Here is a 12,374-nt window from a genome sequence, read left to right on the forward strand (position 1 = left end):
TCATCGAGCTCCAGGTCAGTGGTGACAAGGTTGAGAGGCCCTGCGGCACACCACGGTAAGACTGCTAGAACAATGTCCTTTTTTTAAAATCAAATTTTTCTTGCTTTGTAACACACTCACTATTCCCTTTATTGGTGGTTAAGGAAGCATTCATGAATATTTGTATATTTAACGTAAAGCTGATGTTCTAAGAACAATGAAAAGGCAGTTAGTCAATTCATAAAATAAGATTTAACAGCTTTCCCAATAGCACAGGCAAGAAACTGAAATTAATAGGTATGTGGGAAAAGATGAACATTTGCGAGACATATTTGCCTATTTCCCAGCACTGAGATTATTAGACTGTAGTTTAATGCCATAGTATTATGATTGCCATTATAGTGTATGGTATTTTGAGACGCACTTTTCTAATCTGGAATGGAATTAACATTATCCTTGCATTAAATACTCAATCTAAGAATTACATCACAGTCAAGACTTCTTGTCATAGAGATGAACTTTCATTGTGTGTTAAAATACCACCAGGCACTTTGTTAAGTCCTTGATTTATATTATCCTATTCATAGCAATCCAAAGCTAGATACCTCCATTTAGCAACAAAGGAAAACCAAAGGGAACTTAGAGGTTAGGTAATCACACAATGTCCCACACACAACGAACGGCACTACAGGGCTGCATGACTTTAGAATCTACCAATTCAAGTTGATTCACACAGGAATAAGGACCACAGAGACTTGGGAATGGTAGCTGAGGATTTTCTCCCTGTCTCTGTAGAACTCATAATATCAAGTGTCAGAAGGTGCAAGACAACTAAAGCAGACATGCCAGGGTCCCCACTTGAATCCCCTGTTTTCCTACTTGATTTTTTTTTTTGGGGGGTCAGGTAGAGTTAGACAGTGAGAGTGAGAGAGAGAGAGAAAGAGAGAGAGAAGTCTTCCTTCCCTTCCTTCCGTTGGTTCACTCCCCTAATTGCCGCTATGGCTGGCTCTGCGCTGATCCGAAGCCAGGAGCCAGGTGCTTCTCCTGGTCTCTACACGGGTGCAGGGCCCAAGCACCTGGGCCATCCTCCACTGTACTCCCGGGCCACAGCAGAGAGCTGGACTGGAAGAGGAGCAACTGGGACAGAATCCGGCACCCCGACCGGGACAAGAACCCGGGGTGCCAGTGCCACAGGCGGAGGATTAGCCACGTGAGCCATGGCACCGGCCGCTACTTGATTTTATCCTGAGAAGAATGCTCTTTCTTCTTGTGCTCCAAGACCAGTGCTCTCTTAATCCTGTGCTGAGCCCCTGCCCGGTGGATGGAGCTCAGTAAGGGGTAGACAGGATACATCTAAATAAACAAGAAGTCAGGGCCAGAGTTGTGGCATAGCAGATAAAGCTTCGCCTGCGATGCTGACATCCCATATGGGCGTCAGTTAGTGTCTCGGCTGCTGCACTTCCAATCCAGCTCCCCGCTACTGGCCTAGGAAAAGTAGCGGAAGATGGCCGAAGTGTTTGGACCCCTTCCACTCATGTGGGAGACCTGAATAAAGCTTCTGGCTCCTGGCTTTGGCCTGGCCACCCTGGCAACTGGGGAGTGAACCAGCAGATGGAAGATCTGTCTCTCCCTCTTTCTGTAACTCTGACTTTCAAAGTAAATAAATAAGTCTTTTAAAAACAAAACAAAACAAGATGTGCTGGACTTCTGAGACATCCCTGTAAGGGTACTGAGAATAGTCCTGAAAAGCAGGCCCCAACCTTTCCAGCACTCAGTGTCCAACATTCTTCCTAAACAGGGCTCCCACTTAAGCAGCCACGAGGGCCTGTTTTCTCCAGCCTCACCGCCTTGCTGTGGCTATGACTATTCCAGAAGGAAGTTTGCAAGTTCCTCCAGGGCTTCTCAGGAGTTCAGACAAATGAATCAGGAGGTTAAAACTGAACCCCTATGAAGAATCACTTAGGTTTCCGAAATATTAAACAACTTTTCACACCACAGGAAAGAAACCGTGGACGTACGAATATTGTGGAATGAAAAATCTATGTTTCCTTAGGCAAGCATTTGTGTTGAACCACAGCTTAGGTTGTATGAAATGCACAGGGGGCTGTGAGAATTACAAATGTTTGATGAACTGCAAAATAAATGCCAAAGTTAAGCCTTGCAAAAAAAAAAAGAAATTGGCCAGACTTTACCGTCCTCTTGGACAAGAAAGAACCCCCCCTCCTGCCACATTTCCTTCTTTTCTTTCTTGAAGATTTTTCTTCTGACTTACTCATTCAAGCACAGGAGAAGAGGAGCTGGGAAGGCAAATGAGAGACTAGGTTTCTGTGGTGATGTCCACAGTTTAAGACTTCTCCCAGACTCTCCGCAAAACATATATTTTCCTCAAGAAATAACTCATGAGAACAAAGAGTAACTTTCCCATGGCAGCTTTCAAATCATGCAAATTACAGCTTGCAATGCCCTCAACAGGTTGGACCTCTGAGAAGGAGCCTGAGAATAGAACATAACAAATTTAGATCGGATTGTCTGCAGCCACAGATGTGGATGCTTGGGAGCCGGCGACCCCTGATGCCTCACTCCCCCAGCATTCATGAATGGTGCACAGAGCGCAGAACTGGGAGTCAGACCAGCTGGACACCGGGTCCACCCTGGACTCTAGCTGGATCCCAGAGGCATGTGGCTTCTAGCCTTTGGCCAGTGTGCTTCTGGGTAAAAAGCAATGACAGAGGGAGAGCTCAGGAATGACCCAGATCTTCAATGGCCAATGGATTTTGCCTTAAGGATTAACTTTGATTAGTGATGGCCATCTTAGGGGGTCAGGTTGAGAAGGATTCTGAAGTTATCTCTAAGTTTCACTGGGAATAATATTATCACTGAGTTATCCACATTTAGGTGTGGGTTAAGAAACTAGGAACTGCAAAACACACCCTGGACACAATGATCTTTAAAGGTCTTACTGAGGGGCCAGCGCAGTGGCACAGCGGGTTAAGCTGCTGTCTGTAGCACCGGCATCCCATATGTGCACTGGCTCGAGTCCCAGCTGCTCCACTTCCAATCCAGCCCTCTGCTAACGTACCTGGAAATCAGCAGATGATGGCCCAAGTGCTTGGACCCCTGCACACAGATGGGAGACCCAGAACAACTTTCTGGCTCCTGGTTTCAGCCTGAATCAGCTCTGACCATTGCAGAGGAAGATCTCTCTCCCTCCCTCCCTCTCTCTCTCTCTCAAATAAATAAATATCTTTAAAGAGGTCTTATTGCAGATTTTATTTGTAGTTATGAGCTCATCTGTAGTATCACATGTCTCTCTCCCCTGCTAGAGAACACATTCTATGAGGCAAAACAAAACAAACAAAAAAACAAAAAAACCTGCCCTGTATGTATGTCCAGCTGAAGTGTTCTAACTTATTACTGGTATTCTCCTTGTTAATAAGTCACCTTATTCATGGGTTATAATCTGAGTTCATATCAGGGAGATATAATTTAGATAACTTTTAAAATATTCAATTATTTTTTGAAAGGCAAGGTGACATTTGCAAGCTCTGCCTCAAATGCCTGTAACAGCCAAGGGTGGGCCAGGCTAAAAAACAGGATCCAGGAACTCCATCTAGGTCTCCCACAGGGGTATCAGAGTTCCAAGCACTTGGTCCATCATCTGAAGTCTTCTCAGGTGCATTAGCAGGAAGCCAGATCAGAAGCAGAGGACTCACCACAGCCCTCCAACGTGGGATATGGACATCTCCACTGGCAGCTTAATCTGCTGTACCCCAACACTCACCCTGATTTAGATAATTCTCAAATCTACACTTCCCCCACCATGTTGATAACCCAACCTGATGGCTTTTAAGAGAAAACTGTCTCTGCTCAAAGAACAGATCTGATACTCCTAGGTCCTCACCTGCCTGGTGTCCTTGTCCTGATTATCTCACTGACCAATATATGTGCGCAAAGCCAGTTTGAGCATTTCTTATCATCAAGAGGGCTGAGGCAAGGTGACTTCACTTCCTGTCTTACAGTGGAGATCTTTTCTTCCCCCAAGCTACCTTGTCAGGCATAGCCAACCTGACTCCATCTCTCTGGGTCCATGAGGGTTATGGACAGGTGGTGTTAGGCTCCTGACGGTCTGTTTCTATGTGCAAGTGTACAAGGATACATCCTCACGTCATTTTACTAAAGGAGGAATAAACAAGAGAAGTAATGGCATGTTGCCGCTTTAGACTTGTCACAACCTACATTTCAAACGTGGAATAACAGTTTCTATAAGAACTTGTAAGAGAGTTCAGTAAAGTTGCAGGATATAACAGGATATAATTTCAACACACAAAAATCAATAGCATTCTCACACACCAACAACGCTCCGGCTGAGAAAGAACTTATAAGACCAGTCCCATTTTCAAGAGCTACAAATGTATTTTAAATATCTTGGGATACATTTAACCAGGGATGTGAGATATCTCTGCAATGACAATTATAAAACATTACACAAATCAGTAGAAGAGGACAAAAGGAATAGAAACTACTTCAACATTCATGAATTAGAAGAATTCATATCATCACAATGACCATACTACCTCAAGCAATTTACAGATTAAATGAAATCCCAATCAAACTACCAAAGACATCTTCACAGGTCTAGAAAAAATGATCTTAAAATTTTTATGGAAACACAAAAGACACCAAACAGCTAAAGCAATCTTAAACAATAAAAACAAAGCGAGGCCGGCGCCGCGGCTCACTAGGCTAATCCTCCGCCTAGCGGTGCCGGCACACCGGGTTCTAGTCCCGGTCGGGGCGCCGGATTCTGTCCCTGTTGCCCCTCTTCCAGGCCAGCCCTCTGCTGTGGCCAGGGAGTGCAGTGGAGGATGGCCCAGGTGCTTGGGCCCTGCACCCCATGGGAGACCAGGAAAAGCACCTGGCTCCTGGCTCCTGCCATCGGATCAGCGCGGTGCGCCGGCCGCAGCGCGCCGGCCGCGGCGGCCATTGGAGGGTGAACCAACGGCAAAGGAAGACCTTTCTCTCTATCTCTCTCTCTCACTGTCCACTCTGCCTGTCAAAAAAAAAAAAAAAAAAAAAACAAAAAAAAAAAAAAACAAAGCGAGAGGCATCACAATACCAGATTTCAAGACATACTACATGGCTGTTGGAATCAAAACAGGCCATACTGGCATAAAAATAGACATGTAGATCAATGGAACAGAATAAAAACCTGAGAAATTAATCCACACATCTACAACCAACTAATCTTTGAGAAATGAGCTACAATAATTCCCTGGAGTAGGATACTCTCTTTAGTAAATGGTCTCAGGGAAAATGAATATCCACATACAGAAGTTTGAAACAAGACCCCTACCTTATACCCTATACAAAAATCAACTCACAATGGATCAAGCATCTAAACTTAAGACATAAAGCCATTAAATTACCAGAGGAAAACATAGGGGAAATGCTGCAAGGGATTGGAAAAGGCAAAGACTTCTTGGATAAGACCCCAAAAACACAGGCAATAAAACCAAAAATAGACAGATGGGATTACATCAAGCTAAGAAACTTCTACACAGCAAAGGAAACAATTAACAAAGTGAATGGGCAACACACAGAATGGGAGAAAATATTTGCAAACTATGCATCTGATAAAAGATTAAAATCTATAATATAAAAAACTCAACAAAAACAAAACATACAATTTAATTAAGAAACAGGCAAGGGATATTTTTCAAATATAAAGAGCATTTTTCAAAGGGTGAAATACAAGTGGCCAACAGACACACAAAAAAATGTTCAGGATCACTAGCCATCAGGGAAATGCAAATAAAAATCACAATGTGGTTTCACTTCACCCCAGTAGAAAGCCTATTATCCAAAAATGAAAAACAACAAATGCTGGCAAGGATGTGGAGAAAAAGGTACACTAATACCCTGTTGGTGGGAACATATATTGGTACAACCATCATGGAAAATAGTATGGACATTCCTCAGAAAACTAAAAGTAGATCTACCATATGACCAGCTAGCCCACTCCTGGGACAATATCCAAGGGAAATGAAATCAGTATATGAAAGAGTTATCCTATGTTTATAGCTTCCCAAGTCACAATAGCTAAGATAGGGAATCAACCTAGATGTCCATCAACTGATGATTAGATACAGAAAATGTGGTAGATGTCCAGCGCCGCAGCTCAATAGGCTAATCCTCCGCCTTGTGGCGCTGGCACACCAGGTTCTAGTCCCGGTCGGGGCGCCGAATTCTGTCCCGGTTGCCCCTCTTCCAGGCCAGCTCTCTGCTGTGGCCAGGGAGTGCAGTGGAGGAAGGCCCAAGTGCTTGGGCCCTGCACCCACATGGGAGACCAGGAGAAGCACCTGGCTTCCGGCTTCAGATCAGCGCGGTGCCATAGTGGCCATTGGAGGGTGAACCAACGGTAAAGGAAGACCTTTCTCTCTGTCTCTCTCTCTCTCACTGTCCACTCTGCCTGTCAAAAAAATTTTTTAAAAATTAAAACAAAAAAAAAGAAAATGTGGTAGACATACATGATAGAATATGGCTCAGCCATAAAGAAGAATAAATCCTGACATCTGTATCAAAGCAGATATGACTGGAGATCATTATGCTAAGTGAAATTAGCCAGACTCAAAAAGACAAAATACCACACGTTTTCTCTCATCTGTGGTAGCTAGTATATAAAAAGTACAAACACTGTCTGTATGTTGTATCCTTTGGTATATAGTTATAAATATTGCATCACTGAATCATGCTATATAAACAACAATATGTTCTTTCCCATGCTAGAAGGAGAGTGACAGAGGTGGGGTGGGGGATGGAGGGAGTGAGGGAGGAAATGGAGAGGAGGGGGAGGAACAGAAGAGACTCTGGTCTTCACATAGACCAAGTGCTACCACACCAAGCCAAGTCTCAAAGGCTCTGGGGACCACATGGGCCATTCCACCTGGGCATCATGTTGGGAGACTGAGAGACCCTGGCACCACCCTGTACAGAAGGGTCTAGGCAGAAGAGAGGACCAAGCCCAGTGCCTGCTCAGCATGTCCTTACAAAGTCTGCTGCTGCAGGGACATGTGCCAGTTCCTGTGCGGTCCCAGCCCTTTGCACCTGCTCCTCTCTCATCCCAGACCTCTTCCTCATACCCTCCATCCTTGTCTGGCAAACGCCTACTTCTCTGGTCAGTGGTCACTGTCTCAGAGACTTCTTACCTAACTTCCTACATCATGTGCTCTTATCATATGTCCTCAGAGTACCCCAGCCCTCCTATTCATAGTACAGTTACTGCCAGTTGCAGTAACTACCATTTTTGCCTTTTGATACTAGAAACACAATATTTATCTAAGCTCAGCTAGCTAACCCTGTTAGAGATAGGTGTGGCTAAATGAATTAAGTTGTAGTTAATGTGATATATGTGTCTGTGGCTTTTCCAGATACAGTCCTTATAAAGACTTCCTCCATGATGCTGCCAGGAAGGTAGATGTGATTGCCAGAGCTCCAGCAGTCATTTTGGCCTGTGAGGTTTTCTTGAGAAGGGAAACCACATAGCAGGATGCTGAGAACAGCTGTAATGACTCATAATCGCTTGTGTAATAGCTAGGACATGCTATCCACCATTCTAAGTGCTTTACCCATATTCACTTAATGAAAATTCACAGCAACCTTATTAGGCAAGCTCAATTATTACTCCAGTTTGGCAAATGATGAGACTACAAGTCTACATCACGAGAGAGCAGAAAACAGGCCAGTGAGGAGGCTACTGAGTGACGCAGATAAGAGTGACGGAGGACTGACCAGGTCCACTTTTGTGCGAAATGAACAAAAGCTGAAAATGTGTTTTGGAACTGCAGGCAGGTGGTAGGCTGGACAGCTTGATGTACGAAGCTCCAGTGCCTGGAGGAGGCGTGAGCGTGGTCATGGCCAGCACGCACGCAGGTCACCTGCGGATGGACGGCTGACGGAGCAAAGCTAGAGTCTCAGGACGGCCGCAGGGGGAGGCTCTCAGGTGGGGGCTCACGTGATGAGCTGGGGACCCCGGGAGGAGGAGCAACAGATGAGGCAGGAGACCCGGGCCAGCCTGAGTCCCTGACTCTGCCCTAACCAAGCGGTTGCCAAGAGAGACAGAGTCCCTGCGCCGAAGAGGGGGGAGTGCCTTTGTTTCAGCTCTACTCCTGCACGCCGTTTCTGCCGCACAGAGGGGACCACGGAGGCGACATCCATCGCTGCAGCCAACCCAGCCCCGGAGTCAAGCGGTCTCTTTTTCAAAAGCAAAATTCCAATTAAGGACCTATTGATCAAAACAATACATTTCACTAAGAAATATGTAAAGACCAAATGGGAAACAAAGTATTTTCCTGCCAACCGCGTACAACAAAAAAAGGCCTGGCCTACATATGTTTATTCCATTTGCAAACCTGGCCCTTTGCCTCAGGCCTTATGAATGAGGGAGAAATCCTCTTTCATCCTCCTCATTAACAATGTAGACAAAGATCGCCACTCCTGTCAATCACAGGGGACGCTGGTAAACGGCTCCAACTCCAAAAGCCATGCCAAGAAGGGGAGGGTCTCCCAGGAGCTAAGGCTTGGTGCTTGGTACAGGGTCCACCTCACATCAGCCACTTCTGCCCCTGCAAGCCAAGCACCCCTGCTGCCCAGCTGGCCTCCCCAGTTTTACTCCTGCCACTGAGTGCTTTCTCTACATTGTATTGCATCCACAAGGATCCAAAAGCATGAACCTGGGGCAGTCATTTGGCCTACTGGTTCAGGTACCACTAAACTGCCTGTGGGACACGCAGAGTACCTGGGTTGGCGTCCCTGCTCCAACTCCTGACTCTCGTCCCTGCTAACGTACCGTCTGGGAGGCAGTGCTGACGGATCACATGATCGGATCCCTGCCGCCCACATGGGAGACATGGATTGAGTTCCTGGCTCCCAGCTTCAAGTCCTGGCTGCTGTGGGCATTTGGGGTGAGCTCTATGACTACCTGTCTTTCTCTCTGTCTCTCAAACAAAAAACAACTCAAAAAGCAAGCAAGCATTGACAGGCAGGAAAACCACCATCTACGCATGGTATCTGCCAGCCAGTCGTCCGAGCCTCGCTCACCTCGCAGCGTCTGTGGGACTCTTTCCTCCCACTGCCAGTTTCCTGACCCCTGCTACCCCACCGATCCCTGCCAGATCCGAGCCCTCATTTCAAAGAGTCTGACAGGAGTGCCCGTCTCCACGCGGTACCTTTCTGTGACATCATCTGGTTTCCTCTTGCCTTAGCACTCATTCCATTGGGTAATGAATCCTCCTATGGACTTTTCTACCTTCGCTTCACCTCTCCATGTTAGCGCCTGAGACCCACCCAGGGGACATATGTAGCTGACTGACTGTACCAGCAGGCACTTACACCTGTGCCTGGCACTTGGTAGCGATTCAGTACACGTTTGCTGGAGGAAGGAGAAGGGTGGCAGGTGGAGGGAAGAGAAAGGAGAAAGAAAGAGGGAGAGGGGAGAGAAAAGAAAAGAAAGAAGGAAAGAGGGAATGAAGATGAAAGAAAAGGAGGAAGGGAGTGAAAGTGAGAGAAAGAAGAGAAATGAAGCAGTGAATGAAAGAAGGGAAAGAGGGAAGAAGAGTAAGGAGGGAAGGGAGGGGAGGAGAGGGCAGCGAAGGGGAGGGGAGGGGAAGGAATAGGAAAAAAGAAAAGGAAGGAGGGAGGGAGGGAGGAATAGAGGGAGGGAGGGAAGCAGAAAGGAATGGAGGGAGGAAGGGAGGAAGGAAGGAATGGAGGGAGAGAGGGAGGAAAAGAGAGGACGAAAGTGGGGAAAAGAAAAAGAGTGGATGGTGGGTAACGGGAGAGAAGAAAGGAGGAAAGTGAAGGAGGAAACAAGCAGCAGGACAGGAAGGCGGGCGGGCCTCAGAGACTGGTAGGCCAGGCTGCACTTGCTGCCTCTACTGCTTACTAGTCATGAGGACCTGGGCAGCGCTACGCCACTCTGAGCTTTGGAGTCCTCCTCTGTACAGTATTCCATAGGACCGAGGCAAACACTGAATGAGATAATGCACCTGGCATCCCTACAAGTTGCTGAATTGACCCTTGACCTGGTAGCCCCAGAGTTTTCAGGGTGGGCTCCAGTGCGATGGAGTATGAGAGGTCACCATAAAAAGTAAGCAGCGCACAGTCCACAGGAGATCCCTCGCAGACTTAGGACCAGAGTTTTGGGTTATGAGAAGACATGAAAAGGCCTGAACAAGGTACATGAAGCAGTGTGCAACGCTTATGGCAGACATGTCCATCCTGCCCTCTGTGCTCCTCATCCAACTGCTTTCTTTCAGAGTATACTCATGAACTTGCTAAGAGACCAAGGACTTTGTTAGAAGTAACTCACAATCGTAATTCTGCCCTCTTCTCCTGTTCTCTTTTCTCTGTCAACTAGAATCTGAGAGGATGGCCGGCTGGGGACAGACATTCACCTGAGGGTGCTGAGAGTGAAGCCAATACCACGGGAGGTTTGTTGTAACATGGAGAGAACTCAGCACTGATCTGAGCCCACATCTACCCACGGGACTAAGCAGCTTTGCGCTCACTACAAGTCACTGGAGCATCCCGAGTGAGACAGTTTTCTCGTTACTCCCATAGACCCTCCAGCAGCCACAGTGGATCACAACTGGGTTCTACCACAAATCCAGGGATTCATCAAAATCCTCTGTGACTATTTTTCCAGCTTCAAAAATACTCGGGAGTCATTTCCTCAAAAGATTTCCAGAGCTATATCTGAAATTGCCTTACAAACAACTGGGGTGGGGCTGGTGCTGTGGCGTGACGGGTACAGCCGCTGCCTGCCGTGTCAGATCCCATGTGGGCGCCAGTTCTAGTCCTGGTTGCTCCACTTCCAATCCAGCTCTCTGCTACAGCCTGGAAAAGCAGTAGAAGATGGCCCAAGTCCTTGGGCCCCTGCACCCACATAGGAAATCCGGAAGAAGCTCCTGGCTCCTGGCTTCGGATCAGCGCAGCTCCGGCCATTGCGGCCATCTGGGGAGTGAACCAACAGATGGAAGACCTCTCTCTCTCTCTCTCTCTCTCTGTGTGTGTGTGTGTAACTCTGACTTTCAAATAAATAAATAAATATTTAAAAAAACACCTGGGGCATCATATTTCTCCGAAGTCTGGAAGCCACTGTGTTCTTGAAGGTAGCACTGGATAATTCAGGAGAAAAAACAAAGTCTCCTTGAACACCTTTCTCCTCCTCCTTGCCACCTCCTCCTTCCGACTTTCATGTGAGTGTCGGCCTGCTGTTTCTCGACCGCATCTTCCTTCTCCAGCTCCTGAAGTTGGGCACCCTGTTGCTCATTCCACAGTCCCTAATTGAGGAGTCATCTCCCTATCTCCTGTCTTCAAGTAATCGTTTGACAAGGTTGCGGTGATTAAGGTGGAAGAAGAAGAGGGGGTGGAGCAGAAAGGGGGGAGGAGAAACTGGTGGGGGTGGGTGGCAAGGAGCAGTGGTGGAAAGAAATAATCCCCCAAGGGGTAATGACAGACCAACACAGGGCCAAGCAAAGCAAACAGAGTTCTGCCTGAAAGTATACCAGTTGCTCTTCCAATTCCAATTTTTGCTGCCACTCTATATGTCCTTAAAGTTCTGTAGGACAAAGTCATGAGAAATAGTATCGAGGTATTCCAAGTTTTCTTAGACTCATGAGCTTGGGCATTATCTTGCCAGATCATATGTAATAGAATACTGATATCTCAATATCTAGTTTTGGGTGCAAATGGGCATTCCATTTGTTTTTCCAATAGCATATTTAAAAGCAAGAAAAAGTTAGGTAAAAAGCCCCTTTTATATAACATGTATACTTTTAAAATGTTTTTTAAATAAATAACACATGTTTTTTGAGAAAATTTGATGGGAAGAGAGGCACAATAAGACATTTGAAGTCATGTAGGAAGCTAAACTTTTATTGTGCAGCTCTGTTATCATGCTAACAACTGCATGGTGTGTCGAGTGTTTGAAAATATAATAAACTACTTATTATTAACTTCCTTATTATTAGCTGTGTAGGCTATTTTCACCTTGTCACTGACATGAATGACACTGTAATAAACATCCTGAAGTTAAAGTGTTACCTACACTCCCAACTCTTCAAGAAATTGATTTATTGGCTAAAGGGCACTGCCTATTTCTGCCCAAATGTTCTCAAGAAAAGTAGTCCCCATCCATAATCTAACCAACATTCTCTCTTCCCAAAGTGCATTTCACCACCCCCAAAGCCAGCACTGTGTATTATCATCTTCGAAGCGATGTTCCAGAAATTTTAAAATGCAGATTTGTTGGGGGCGAGCCTTTCCCAGTGGTCCAAATGAGTTAAAGACAGAATGTTAAACCTCAAAATTCCAGAATGGCCAACTGGCTGGCTCTA

General features: G+C 46.2%; 1 protein-coding gene across 4 annotated transcripts in view; it reads right to left on the reverse strand.

Moving 5' to 3' along the window:
• The window catches only part of CACNA2D3 (calcium voltage-gated channel auxiliary subunit alpha2delta 3), an 879,489-nt gene that overhangs the window by 242,938 nt on the left and 624,177 nt on the right, over positions 1-12,374 (reverse strand). The gene's annotated exons all lie outside the window — the stretch shown is intronic.

Source organism: Oryctolagus cuniculus, chromosome 10 (genome assembly GCF_964237555.1).
Source record: "Oryctolagus cuniculus chromosome 10, mOryCun1.1, whole genome shotgun sequence".
NCBI lineage: Eukaryota > Metazoa > Chordata > Mammalia > Lagomorpha > Leporidae > Oryctolagus > Oryctolagus cuniculus.